Source organism: Jaculus jaculus, chromosome 8 (assembly GCF_020740685.1).
Source record: "Jaculus jaculus isolate mJacJac1 chromosome 8, mJacJac1.mat.Y.cur, whole genome shotgun sequence".
NCBI lineage: Eukaryota > Metazoa > Chordata > Mammalia > Rodentia > Dipodidae > Jaculus > Jaculus jaculus.
Genome location: NC_059109.1, coordinates 37,550,658 through 37,562,777, shown reverse-complemented (window position 1 = coordinate 37,562,777; position 12,120 = coordinate 37,550,658). Strand labels below are relative to the sequence as shown.

At 43.4% G+C, this 12,120-nt stretch overlaps 1 protein-coding gene across 5 annotated transcripts in view; it reads right to left on the bottom strand.

The window, feature by feature from the left end:
* The window catches only part of Cdin1 (CDAN1 interacting nuclease 1), a 247,415-nt gene that overhangs the window by 61,768 nt on the left and 173,527 nt on the right, over window positions 1–12,120 (bottom strand). The window contains exon 11 of one of the 5 annotated variants that reach the window (XR_006638557.1): window positions 3,449–3,824. The exons of the other annotated variants lie outside the window; for them this stretch is intronic. The gene's annotated coding sequence lies outside the window, so the exon portion shown is untranslated. The remainder of the gene's footprint in view (window positions 1–3,448; window positions 3,825–12,120) is intronic. 5 annotated transcript variants of the gene reach the window in all.

Below are 12,120 nucleotides of genomic sequence, written 5' to 3'. Positions count from 1 at the left end.
TCCTACAGCTGAGCACTACAGATGGTTGGGAGAGGGCTTCTAGAAGAGGGTGATCTAGAGCATGAAGGAGAAAGAGGACATCACATGAGTCACGTATTTCCAGATCCTGACTCAGCACAGGAGGCCCTTCAGCAAATCTGTTCCCAGAACAATTATCATATGAGAAGGGCTGGCAGCACAACCCTTGACGAAGTACGACCCAATATACAGATGTGAGGTTCCAATTCTACACCAACGTCAATGTGTGCTTCTCCCTTCAAACCCAATGATATCATTAATATATATAATATATATATTTCCCTCACCAAGCAACATTACTTCAGACACTTACTCTTGCTCCAGGTCCTAATTCTTTTTTTTTTTTAAATTTCTTTTGGAAGGTAGGGTCTCAGTCCTAATTCTAAATTTATTGTTTCTTCAGCATTTTCTCTGAGTGTCAACTCACTCTAGCTCAGGCTGACCTGGAATTCACTAATTCACCTCAGGGTGGCCTCGAACTCGTAGTGATCCTTCTACCTGTGCCTCCATAGTGCTGGGATCAAAGACGTACGCCACCTTTCCTGGCTTCTGAGTGTCAACTCTTTATGTGGTGTGATTTTATGTCTAGTAGGGAAGTACCTTCCCAGTCTGCTTAGCAATAACTGGAGGGTTGTGGAAGATGAAGAGCCTGAGGGAAGAAGTTCCTCTGCCTGTATTTTCAAACAGGAATTAAAACACAGGCTGAACATCCCTAACCCAAAAGGCTTTGAAATCTGCAACTTAGTGAGCACCAACATGAGCATCTGAATTTAGATCAATTGAGATTTTTGGATTAAGGATATTTAACTGGTTAAAAAATATGCAAATATTCTAAAATCTAAAAAATCTCCATAGCTTTACCACTATCAGTCCAAGTTCAGTTTATTGCCTTGGGCCTCATCTCAGAACCCTGGTTTATTGTTATTTTTGTTTGGAAGCCTCTCCTCCAGGTCCTGTCCATGCACACATGCACATGTTTTCTATTGACACTGAATTGATAAATGCAAAAGAATGAACCTAGGGCTAGAAGTCTAACTTTACAGGGCTAGAAGTCTAACTTTACACAACTCTAGCATGGTGGCCCTCAGTGCTATTAAAAGAACATTGTTTTCAGGAATATGTGAGCTTTCCTATGGTATTAGGGAAAAAGCTGAATCTCATTGGAACATGTCTGCCTGTTTTAAATCTATTAGTACTATATATATGTACTTTTATCAATAAATATGGAAAAACAGTTTCTTGATAAAAGCAAACACAAAGAATGTTTACGAAGTAGTAAGAATAATCATTCTGTGGATATTGACCCAAGGTTTAAAAGACCTATATCAATCAGAATGGGTTTCCCCTTAAATGCCACATTAGCTTAGATGGGTTATTTATTCTAATGACAGAGGAAAAATACAAAAAGTGAAAATGGAGGTTGGGATATTTTTATTAGCACAAGGTCAAATGCTTTTTCTTATCTTACTTATAACATTTTTTTTTAAACTTTGAGTTGTCCACATAACTAGTCTCAGAGCTTCCACTATTGGTCTCCTTGACTTTTCTAATGAGACAGTAGGTCCCTTCCTCCAGCAGGTCACATCCCTATTGAGTTAGAGGGGCAGACCTATTTTACATAGTATAGCTGTTAGTCTTAAACTATTTTGGAATGTATGAATCAGGAAGTTGAAACAGGAAGAGATTTTTCAATTGGCCAAACAGTCTTTCCTGGGAATGAGGACAAGTGGGTGGAACACACCCATTTCCCCTGCAGGCAGAGTTCAGGCTGTCCCCTGTACATGCCCACCCCCAGGTTGGTACCCCCACCACCATTATCTCCCTTGGATGTCTGGTTTGTGGTAAATTGCTAAGCTACAGTTTTTGCAAATAGGAAATGAAATCTTGGCTTTGAGATGAATGAATGAATATTATGTGAATCATCTTTTCTTTCTGAGCTATAGTTTTCCAAATTCATTTAAAAAGTTTTCCTGGGCCGGGCGTGGTGGCGCACGCCTTTAATCCCAGCACTTGGGAGGCAGAGGTAGGAGGATTGCCGTGAGTTCGAGGCCACCCTAAGACTACATAGTGAATTCCAGGTCAGCCTGAGCCAGAGTGAGACCCTACCTCAAAAAAAACAAAAAACAAACAAACAAACAAATAAAAAGTTTTCCTTTTCCTACAAGAATGATTAGGCTCAAATTAATAAATGTGAAGACACAGCAGAAAGAAAAGATTCCTGATTGTAGCTGTGGTTAATCAGCACCACTGGGTTTATAAGTGAAACTGCACTGCTCCCTGCGAGGTGTGGCAGTGAGTGGTACATAGACTGTATAAAATTCTAAGTTCCTAAATGAAGTTATGAAATTTGCAGAAAAATGGATGGACCTAGAAAGGATTATACTAAGTGAGGTAACCCAGGCCCAGAAAGCCAAGTGCCACATGTTCTCTCTCATATGTGGATCCTAGCTACAGATAATTGGGCTTCTGCGTGAGAATGAAAATACTTAGTAGCAGAGGCCAGTAAGTTAAAAAGTTATAAAGGGAAGAGAAAGGAAGGGAGGAGGGTACTGAATAGGTTGATATTGTATATATGTAAGTACAATGATTGAGATGGAGAGGTAATATGATGGAGAATGGAATTTCAAAGGGGAAAGTGTCAGGGAGGAGGGAGGGAATTACCATGGGATATTTTTTTATATAATCATGGAAAATGTTAATAAAAATTTAAAAATTAAAAAACAATTCTAAGTTCTAAGGATGCTAAGGTGTCCAGCCACACCCACAGTTGTCTGTTGATTTACCGCTGCTTTTGGTTTGGTATCCCACTGCTAGCTCCCCTCCTGCTCTTTTCGTTGACTCTAGTGCCTGCTCAGGTGAGTGGGGTGGTATGGAGGCTGGGGCTTCCTGCCACCGTGGCACAGAGCTTCTGCAGAAGGTGCCCTGGACCTGCTACAAGGAAGGACTATGTAGAGGCAGCCCAGAGTCAGGGGGACCATCCCCAGTGTCCGTAACTTCTCACACTCCCACACCTCTTATCATCTAGCTTCGCTTGGCTCTCTGGCCAATACTCCTCACATCACAAGATGCAAGATCTGCCGGTAAATCCAGTGCTGGGTGATCTTGAAGTCAGTAGAGCAATACAAACACATTGTTTGCTTTTTGTCATCTGGTTTATCTTAATCACAAACTAAAAATTCCTTTACAATGCTGTATACAAATGCCATGTTTATATGGTATCATGTGCTGCTTGCATGAAATCATATACATTACAATTAAGGACAGGAATCCAAGTTCATGGTCAAAGACAACCAATAACAGAATGAATAAATTACAGTTGTCAAACATCATTTAATATGTATACTTCTAGATTTCTTTTGGACCAATAATTATTAAAACTAAAGCGATATGAGTGAGTGTTTACAACTTCCTATGGAAAAGCCCAACTTACAAAGCATTCGCCTCAAGTTCCAGAAAATCACATGGTCATTTCCTTGCGATGGCCTAGTGACTTTATATCCTTCTGTCAAACCTTGGTGGTTTTATTTGTAGTGATACATGCAGGACAAGGTTGGAGGTTAAAGTTGATAGCACGGTCAACGGGAAAGTCAACTCCTTTCAGAAGATCACATCTTTGAGTCTGTTGTTGGCAGAGGAGGGTGGGTGTTGCAAACTTCTTGTCGCTGGTTGATGACAGTTTCCAAAAAGATACTCAGATTGGAGGTCAGCTGATCCAGGCATAGTTCTTCCTCTGAATAATCCTGAGTGTTAATGTGTCCCCTGCCCCTTGCTGTTCAAGTGTTCTTTATTTCTGTTTAAGTCTAAACCTAAAAATAAATATTTTCTTGTCACACATCAGAGGCCTTAGGAAAGTAAAATTAATTGCTAAGTGTCCATTCATTGTATCCAAAAATGAAGCGTCTGTTGTAAGGTTTGGGTAGGCAGGTGGAGTAATGAAAGAAAAACGAAATGAAAATGAAAAGCCTGCACTAGAAGCAGCATTCTCACAGGTTGGTGGATAGGCAGAGTTCTAGTGAGCTGGTTTTGGCCCTCGCGAGTGTTTGGATTCCTAACATTCTTACACTCAATCTACCAGGCCACAGATTGAGGCTGCTGTACCACATGGATAGTCATACTAAAGTCACAAGCCAAGATACGAATGTCTCAAAAAACATCGCATTTGGCACACACTGGCTTACTTACGGTAAGCTCTATTGTAATACCTTGAGCTACCTTTTCCCAACTATATGCTATATGGCAGGCGTTATGTATACTTGGACTCGAAAAAATTCATCTTCCTCAGAATACAGATTGTCCACATTTCACAGATGTGTGTGTGGGGGGGCGGTGGAGACAGAGAGAGAAAGAGAAGAGGAGAGGTCAGGAGGGAAAGGAAGGGAAGTGGGAGGAGGAAAGGACAGGAGAGAAGAGAATTTTGCCCAAGCTCACACAGTAAGGGCTGAATGGGAATCACAGCCCCTCTCTCTCCTGGCCCTTTCTACTTGGCCATTTTACACCTTGCATTGTAAAAACAAGTCATAATTATTTCCTGAGGATATGCTCAGTAGATGAGAGTGTTTGCCACACAAGTGTATGGACCTGAGTTTGGATCTGCTGAACCCATGTAACACTGTATGCAGTAGAAACTTCTGTAATCCCAGCACTCATACAGTGAGATAGGACATGGAGATAGGAGAATTCTGGGAAGCCTGCAGTTAACCTGATGTGCAGTGGTGAACAAAAGACTGCCTCAAACAAGGAAGAAGGTGAGTACCAACACCAGAGATTATTCTTTGATGCTTGTATGTGCTGTGGAATGTGCATGCAGAAACTTACATGCAACAAACACATGTGCGTACACACATACAAAGAAAGAGAAAAAAGAAAACCATTTGGCTGTGTAAAGAGTTCTTTATGTCACAGTGGTAAGTAGCAGTTATAAAACACTATTTATAACATTAAAACAACTTCTGTCATCAGTGTAAGTTCGTTTTTTCCAGGTTTTAAACACTGCATAGATTAAAAAGTTTAACAACGTATTAAATCTCACTCATAAAATTAGATTATACCTATTAATGCTCTTGGCTTTACAAAGTCTCTGATTTTTTTTTTTTTAATTTCCTTCCCAACTCTAGTGACTGGATTCACACATCTTTTAAAGAAAGTACATGACATTTGTAATAATTTTACCATCTCTTGCTAGGACAGAGTATCAGACCAAAGGTAGCTGATGGGCAGAAAGGAATTCTTTGGCTTCTCAAGGGGAAGTGTTATGATGGCAGAGAAAGCATGGCATGAGTAGGGGCTGGAAATCACCTTTGTCACAGCAGGTAGAAAATAGCAGCAGATGGGCTGGAGAGATGGCTTAGCAGTTAAGCGCTTGCCTGCGAAGCCTAAGGACCCTGGTTTGAGGCTTGATTCCCCAGGACCCACGTTAGCCAGATGCACTAGGGGGCGCACGCATCTGGAGTTCGTCTGCAGTGGCTAGAAGCCCTGGCATGCCCATTCTCTCTCTCTCTCTCTGACTCTTTCTCTGTCTGTCACTCTCCAATAAATAAATAAAAAAATAAACCAAAAAAAAAGAAAGAAAGAAAATAGGAAAATAGCAGCAGGAGAGTGATCTTATCTCTGTCAAGGGGGAGCTGGTGATAAACCTGCTCCTAGAAACACACTGCCTCCAGCCAAGATACCACCTCCCAAATTGCTACCGGCTGGGTACCAGCATCAGAACACACAAGTTTATGAGGGGCATCTGATTCAAACCACAACAGTGCCTCTGCTCTGTTTCACTCTGGTAACTGCACGTAAAGTTTTAAAACAAATGTGCTCAAAAGTCACCTGAAAAGGGCTGGAGAGATGGCTTAGCGGTTAAGCGCTTGCCTGTGAAGCCTAAGGACCCCGGTTCGAGGCTCGGTTCCCCAGGTCCCACGTTAGCCAGATGCACAAGGGGGCGCACGCACCTGGAGTTCGTTTGCAGAGGCTGGAAGTCCTGGCGCGCCCATTATCTCTCTCTCCCTCTATCTGTCTTTCTCTCTGTGTCTGTCACCCTCAAATAAATAAATAAATAAATAAACAAATAAATAATCACCTGAAAGGCATAATATTTTCTCATCCAGAAGTACTAGTCACAAGTGTTATGGGAACACTCACTTTTTGTTTAGAGAGATAATTTAACAACATTCTACAAGTGTTCCCACTCATTGTTTACACTGAATAAATTCATTAGTTGAAATATTTTTATTGAAAAATATAGTGCTAACTAACAATAATTTGCAAATACTTCTTATTTAAAATATATTTCAGGGCAGGAGAGATGGCTTAGTGGTTAAGCACCAGCCTGTGAAGGCTAAGGACCCCGGTTCGAGGCTCGATTTCCCAGGACCCATGTTAGCCAGATGCACAAGGGGGTGCATGAGTCTGGAGTTTGTTTGCAGTGGCTGGAGGCCCTGGCGCACCCTTTCTCTCTCTCTCTCCCTCTTTCTCTCTGTGTCTGTTGCTCTCAAATAAATAAATACAAATAATAAATTTAAAATATATTCCAGGGTTGGAGGGATGGCTTAGCAGTTAAGGTGCTTCCCTGCAAAGCCAAAGGACCCAGGTAGGATTCCCCAGGAACCCACATTAGCCAGATGCACAAGGGGTGCAAGCATGTGGAGTTCGTTTGCAGTGGCTGAAAGCCCTGGAGTGCCCACTCTCTCTCTCTCTTGCCCTCCCTCCCTCTTTGTCAAATAAATAAATAAACACAAATATTTAAAAGATATTCCAGCCAGGTGTGGTGGTGCATGGCTTTAATCCCCAGCACTTGGGAGGCAGGAGTAGGTGAATCACTGTGAGTTCGAGGCCACCCTGAGACTACATAGTGAATTCCAGGTCAGCTTGGGCAAAAGAGTGAGACTCTATCTTGAAAAACCAAATAAATAAATAAATAAAACATATATTCCATAAAAACCATGATAGGAAATACTTTTCATCTTAGAAGTGACCTGTTTTCCCTCATTACAGACCTTCTAGGCATATAGGGATATGTGCATGTGCAAACATATATTTCTATCTGCTGAGCAGGTAACAGAGGTCTGTGTTTGTTTCTACTGGACAAAGATCAATCACCAAGGGAAAAACCATGAGACTAGAAATCAGAAGCCTTCAGTGCAAGTCTCCTATCTAGTCAGCTAGCTAGATTCTAAACAAGGCAAGAGGCTTAACTGATCCTTAGTATTTTACATTTCCATCACTCCTTATTTTCAAATCCAGATTTAACAGAGACAAAAAGGACAAGGCATGTCCATAATATTCCAAATAGTTCTGTTTTCTTCATTTTCTGAATTACTTCAAAGCACCACTGATCCTTCAATGTGGCACTTCCATGTGAATATCACCAGTAACCTCCAACTGGTTTCATTCCCCAGCCCCACCCCCTGCTACCATAAAAGACAAACACCTTCCCCCAAACTAAACTCCCAACATCTGTGCTCAGTCTTCTGGGTTGTGGTTTACCAGTATTTCTAACTTGTACCAGATACTTGTTCAAAAAGTCCACATACACGACCTCAGAAACATGCTGGAAGCCTACAATCTGTGTTTTTTCTTGATTTTATAGATTTTTATGATTTTACAGACAGTATTATTATAAGCCCAGTGTGATGGTTTGATTCAGGTATCCACTATAAACTTAGGTGCTCTGAATGCTAGGTCCTCAGCTGATTGCAATTCGGGAATTAATGCCTCTTGGAGGTAGTGTACTTACTGATGGGAGCAGGCTTATGGGTATTATTGCCAGTGTTTGGCACACTCTCCTGCTGATGTTGTCTAGGAGGTGATGTCTACCCTTTCTGTTCATGACAGTATTCCCTTACCATCATGGAGCTTCCTCTCGAGTCTGTAAGCCAATATAACTCTGTAAGCCAATATAACTCTGTAAGCCAATATAACTCCCTGCCTTTTTTCCCCCCAAAGCTGCTCTTAGTTGCATGTTTTCTGTCAGCAATGTGAACCTGACTGCAATGCCTAGACTGGCTTTGATTTTTTTTCCCCCTAAGGTAGAGTCTCATTCTAGAGCAGGCTGACCTGAAATTCATCACGTGGTCTCAGGGTGGCCTCAAACTCATGGCAATCCTCCTACCTCTGCCTCTCAAGTGCTGGGATTAAAAGCATGTGCCACCATGCCCAGCCCTGGCTTTAAATTTTTGATCCTTCTGCCTCCATCTCCCATGTGCTTTAATGGCATGTGCCACTACACCCAACTTAACACAGTCTTTCCTTAATTCCATCCTTCCCTTCTTTTTTGTGTACAAGTGTGTGCATGTATGTGTTACATATATAGGGCCCAGAGGAGGATGTTGGGAATTCTATATCACTCCTTGACCTTGCTTCTCAGAGAAAGCTTTGCACTGAGCTTAGAGTTTGTACCATTTTTCAGTAGATTGGCTGATCAACAAGTGTCTGTGATTTTCCTGTCTCTGCCTCCCTCAGTGCTGGGATTATAGGAATGCATGACCATACTATCATAGGATGGGTGTTTAATAGAGCAGTGACAAACTTACTTATCATTTGTAGCACACTAGCTCTGTGCTGATAACAAATAAAGTACTTAACAATATAAATATTTTAGCAGTGAAAGTGAATCACTGCTTTTATAAATGTATAGGAAAATGCAATTTTTCCCCCTTTAATTTTACCACAATTCATCAGAACCTCTGATGGTAAAACTATGTGCATGTGTTGGCTGGGCTCTCAGTAAGACCCATGTAGTTTGTGGTCAGACAAGAGTCTCCAGAGTGTTCAGAGAAGAACACCACCATAATAACAATACAATACAATACAATACAATGAATTCCAATACTATAGTTCCAGTGATAGCTGCTTGGGAAATGTAGTGGGCTAACTATGGCTGCATTTAGGTCAATGGCCATATAACCAGAAAAACTTCATGCCATGGAGATGTCCTAAAACTTATGACTCAAGACAGCTATGCACAAAATGCTTGTATAATTCAAGGCCATTAACAACCTTCAGAATTATTCAAAGTTATAATTTGATTTGATGTGCAGAGGGAGTCAACTAAATTTGGTAGAATGAAGTTCAACTCAAACGTTTCCTGAAAGTTGCTTTGTCACAGCAGGTTAGAAAGTCTTTTCCTGAGCACCTCACTGTGAATAGAATTTCTTCAATGTTCATTTACATTCTGTCCTCACCATAATAGGAGCTGTCCATGGACAGGGCCCAAGATTTGCTGCATTTTATGTTGCCCAGATGCTCAGTGGATCAACATGCATGGGATGAATGTGTGATGTTATGGTTCTCTTCAAGGAGTTCCTATTAATTTTGTACATTAGACAAGACAATCAGACTACCATTGCCTATTGTGAAGGAGAGTGAGAGGACAATCAGACTGCCCCTGTATACCATGAGGGAGAGCGAGAGGACGATCAGACCACCCCTGTCTACTGTGAGAGAGAGCGAGAAGATGATCAGACCACCCCTGTCTACCGTGAGCGAGAGCAAGAAGATGATCAGACCACCCCTGTCTACCGTGAGGGAGAGCGAGAAGATGATCAGACCACCCCTGTCTACCGTGAGGGAGAGCGAGAAGATGATCAGACACCCCTGTCTACCATGAGGACCATCAGACCACCCTTGTCTACCGTGAGGGACAGCGAGAAGACAATCAGACCACCCCTGTCTACCGTGAGGGGGAGCGAAAGGACAATCAGACCACCCCTGTCTACTGTAAGGAAGAGCGAGAGGACGATCAGACCACCCCCGTCTACCATGAGGGAGAGCGAGAAGATGATCAGACCACCCCTGTCTACCGTGAGGGAGAGCGAGAAGACAATCAGACACCCCTGTCTACCGTGAGGGGGAGCGAAAGGACAATCAGACCACTCCTGTTTACTGTGAGGGAGAGCGAGAGGACGATCAGACACCCCTGTCTACCATGAGGGAGAGCGAGAAGATGATCAGACCACCCCTGTCTACCGTGAGGGAGAGCGAGAAGATGATCAGACACCCCTGTCTACCATGAGGGAGAGCGAGAAGATGATCAGACCACCCCTGTCTACCATGAGGGAGAGCGAGAGGACAATCAGACACCCCTGTCTACCGTGAAGGAGAGCGAGAGGACAATCAGACTACCCCTGTCTACCATGAGGGAGAGCGAGAGGACAATCAGACCACCCCTGTCTATCGTGAGGGGGAGTGAAAGGACAATCAGACCACCCTTGTCTACCGTGACGGAGAGCGAGAAGATGATCAGACCACCCCTGTCTACCATGAGGGAAAGCGAAAGGACAATCAGACCACCCCTGTCTACCGTGAGGGGGGGCGAAAGGACAATCAGACCACCCTTGTCTACCGTGAGGGACAGCGAGAAGATGATCAGACCACCCCTGTCTACTGTGAGGGAGAGCGAGAGGACAATCAGACCACCCCTGTCTACCATGAGGGGGAGCGAAAGGACAATCAGACCACCCTTGTCTACCGTGAGGGACAGCGAGAAGACAATCAGACCACCCCTGTCTACCGTGAGGGGGAGCGAAAGGACAATCAGACCACCCTTGTCTACCGTGAGGGACAGCGAGAAGACAATCAGACCACCCTTGTCTACTGTGAGGGAGAGCGAAAGGACAATCAGACCACCCCTGTCTACCGTGAGGGGGAGCGAAAGGACAATCAGACCACCCTTGTCTACCGTGAGGGACAGCGAGAAGACAATCAGACCACCCCTGTCTACCGTGAGGGGGAGCGAAAGGACAATCGGACCACCCTTGTCTACCGTGAGGGACAGCGAGAAGACAATCAGACCACCCTTGTCTACTGTGAGGGAGAGCGAGAGGACACTCATACACCCTTGTCTACCGTGAGGGGGAGCGAAAGGACAATCAGACCACCCCTGTCTACCATGAGGGGGAGCGAAAGGACAATCACACCACCCTTGTCTACCGTGAGGGACAGCGAGAAGACAATCAGACCACCCTTGTCTACTGTGAGGGAGAGTGAGAGGACAATCAGACACCCTTGTCTACCGTGAGGGGGAGCAAGAGGACAATCAGGCCATTTTTACCTACTGTGAGGGAGAGCAAGGCCCCTGGGTGCCCTCAGAAACTTTCACCCAGTGACCCTACTTTGGATGCTAATGTGCTTGGTTAGCATCTGCTCTGCCCTAGCTCCAGTTTGGGCGTTGCTTATCCTCTGAAAGACCATATGCTTGGTCTCAAATGGAGTGATGTTGAAAGGAGTTGAAATCTCACATAATGAGCATGGTTTCTTCCTAGTCTCTGGCTTTTGTCAGGTACCGTCCCCCCCTCTTATACCCCACCCCTCCACCCCCACCGATCCATGATGCCATCCAACTGCCTTGTTCTGACATAGCTATAAGGGACTAATAGATCGATTAGATTTTGTCATGTGGTTTTAGATCTCTCAAACTTTCAAGTACATAAACATTTTTTTCTCTATAAAATATCCAGGTTGAGGCATTGTCCTACAGCAACACAAAATGGATGAGGCACATTTTTGTGAAGAAACCATGGTATCCAATTGACTTGTGAATAAGGACCAGTAGGTATGTACAAGTACTGAGCAGCCAGTTGTTATCTTCACAGAGTCACAGAGGTAGGCATCTCTGAACAGTCTGCTAGGAAAGTATGCCTGCCTCTTTCTATCCTTTCATGCAGGATTCTTCCTTACAAATATCATATTGGAGTGACAAGGACTTTGATTTTCCCTCTTAATGGAGGAAGTATCAAGAAATAAAAACCACATAAAATTTCTATTGACAATCATCTGCTGGTAGATTTCAGCCTATTAATTTGTACAAAAACTGAGAGAAAACCAACACATGCTTTGAATTTTTTTAAATCAAAATATAAAAGATATTTTTTAGAGTGAAAAATAAAATGCTTAAGGCAATAAAGTTTTATGTAGCCTCATGGCTTCCCTTACCTTAATTCAGTTTAACAATCTGCTTCATGAGAAGAGGAAACTGGGACAGAGAATCAAAGGGGAAGGTGGCATGATCACTCCGGGAGAAGGGGGCCTCACAGCACACGGCTCCAGAGAGCCAACCTGCTCACCTAGATCCCAGACTCCCAGAACTGTCAGAACGCTCCTGTGCTCTTGGGGCTG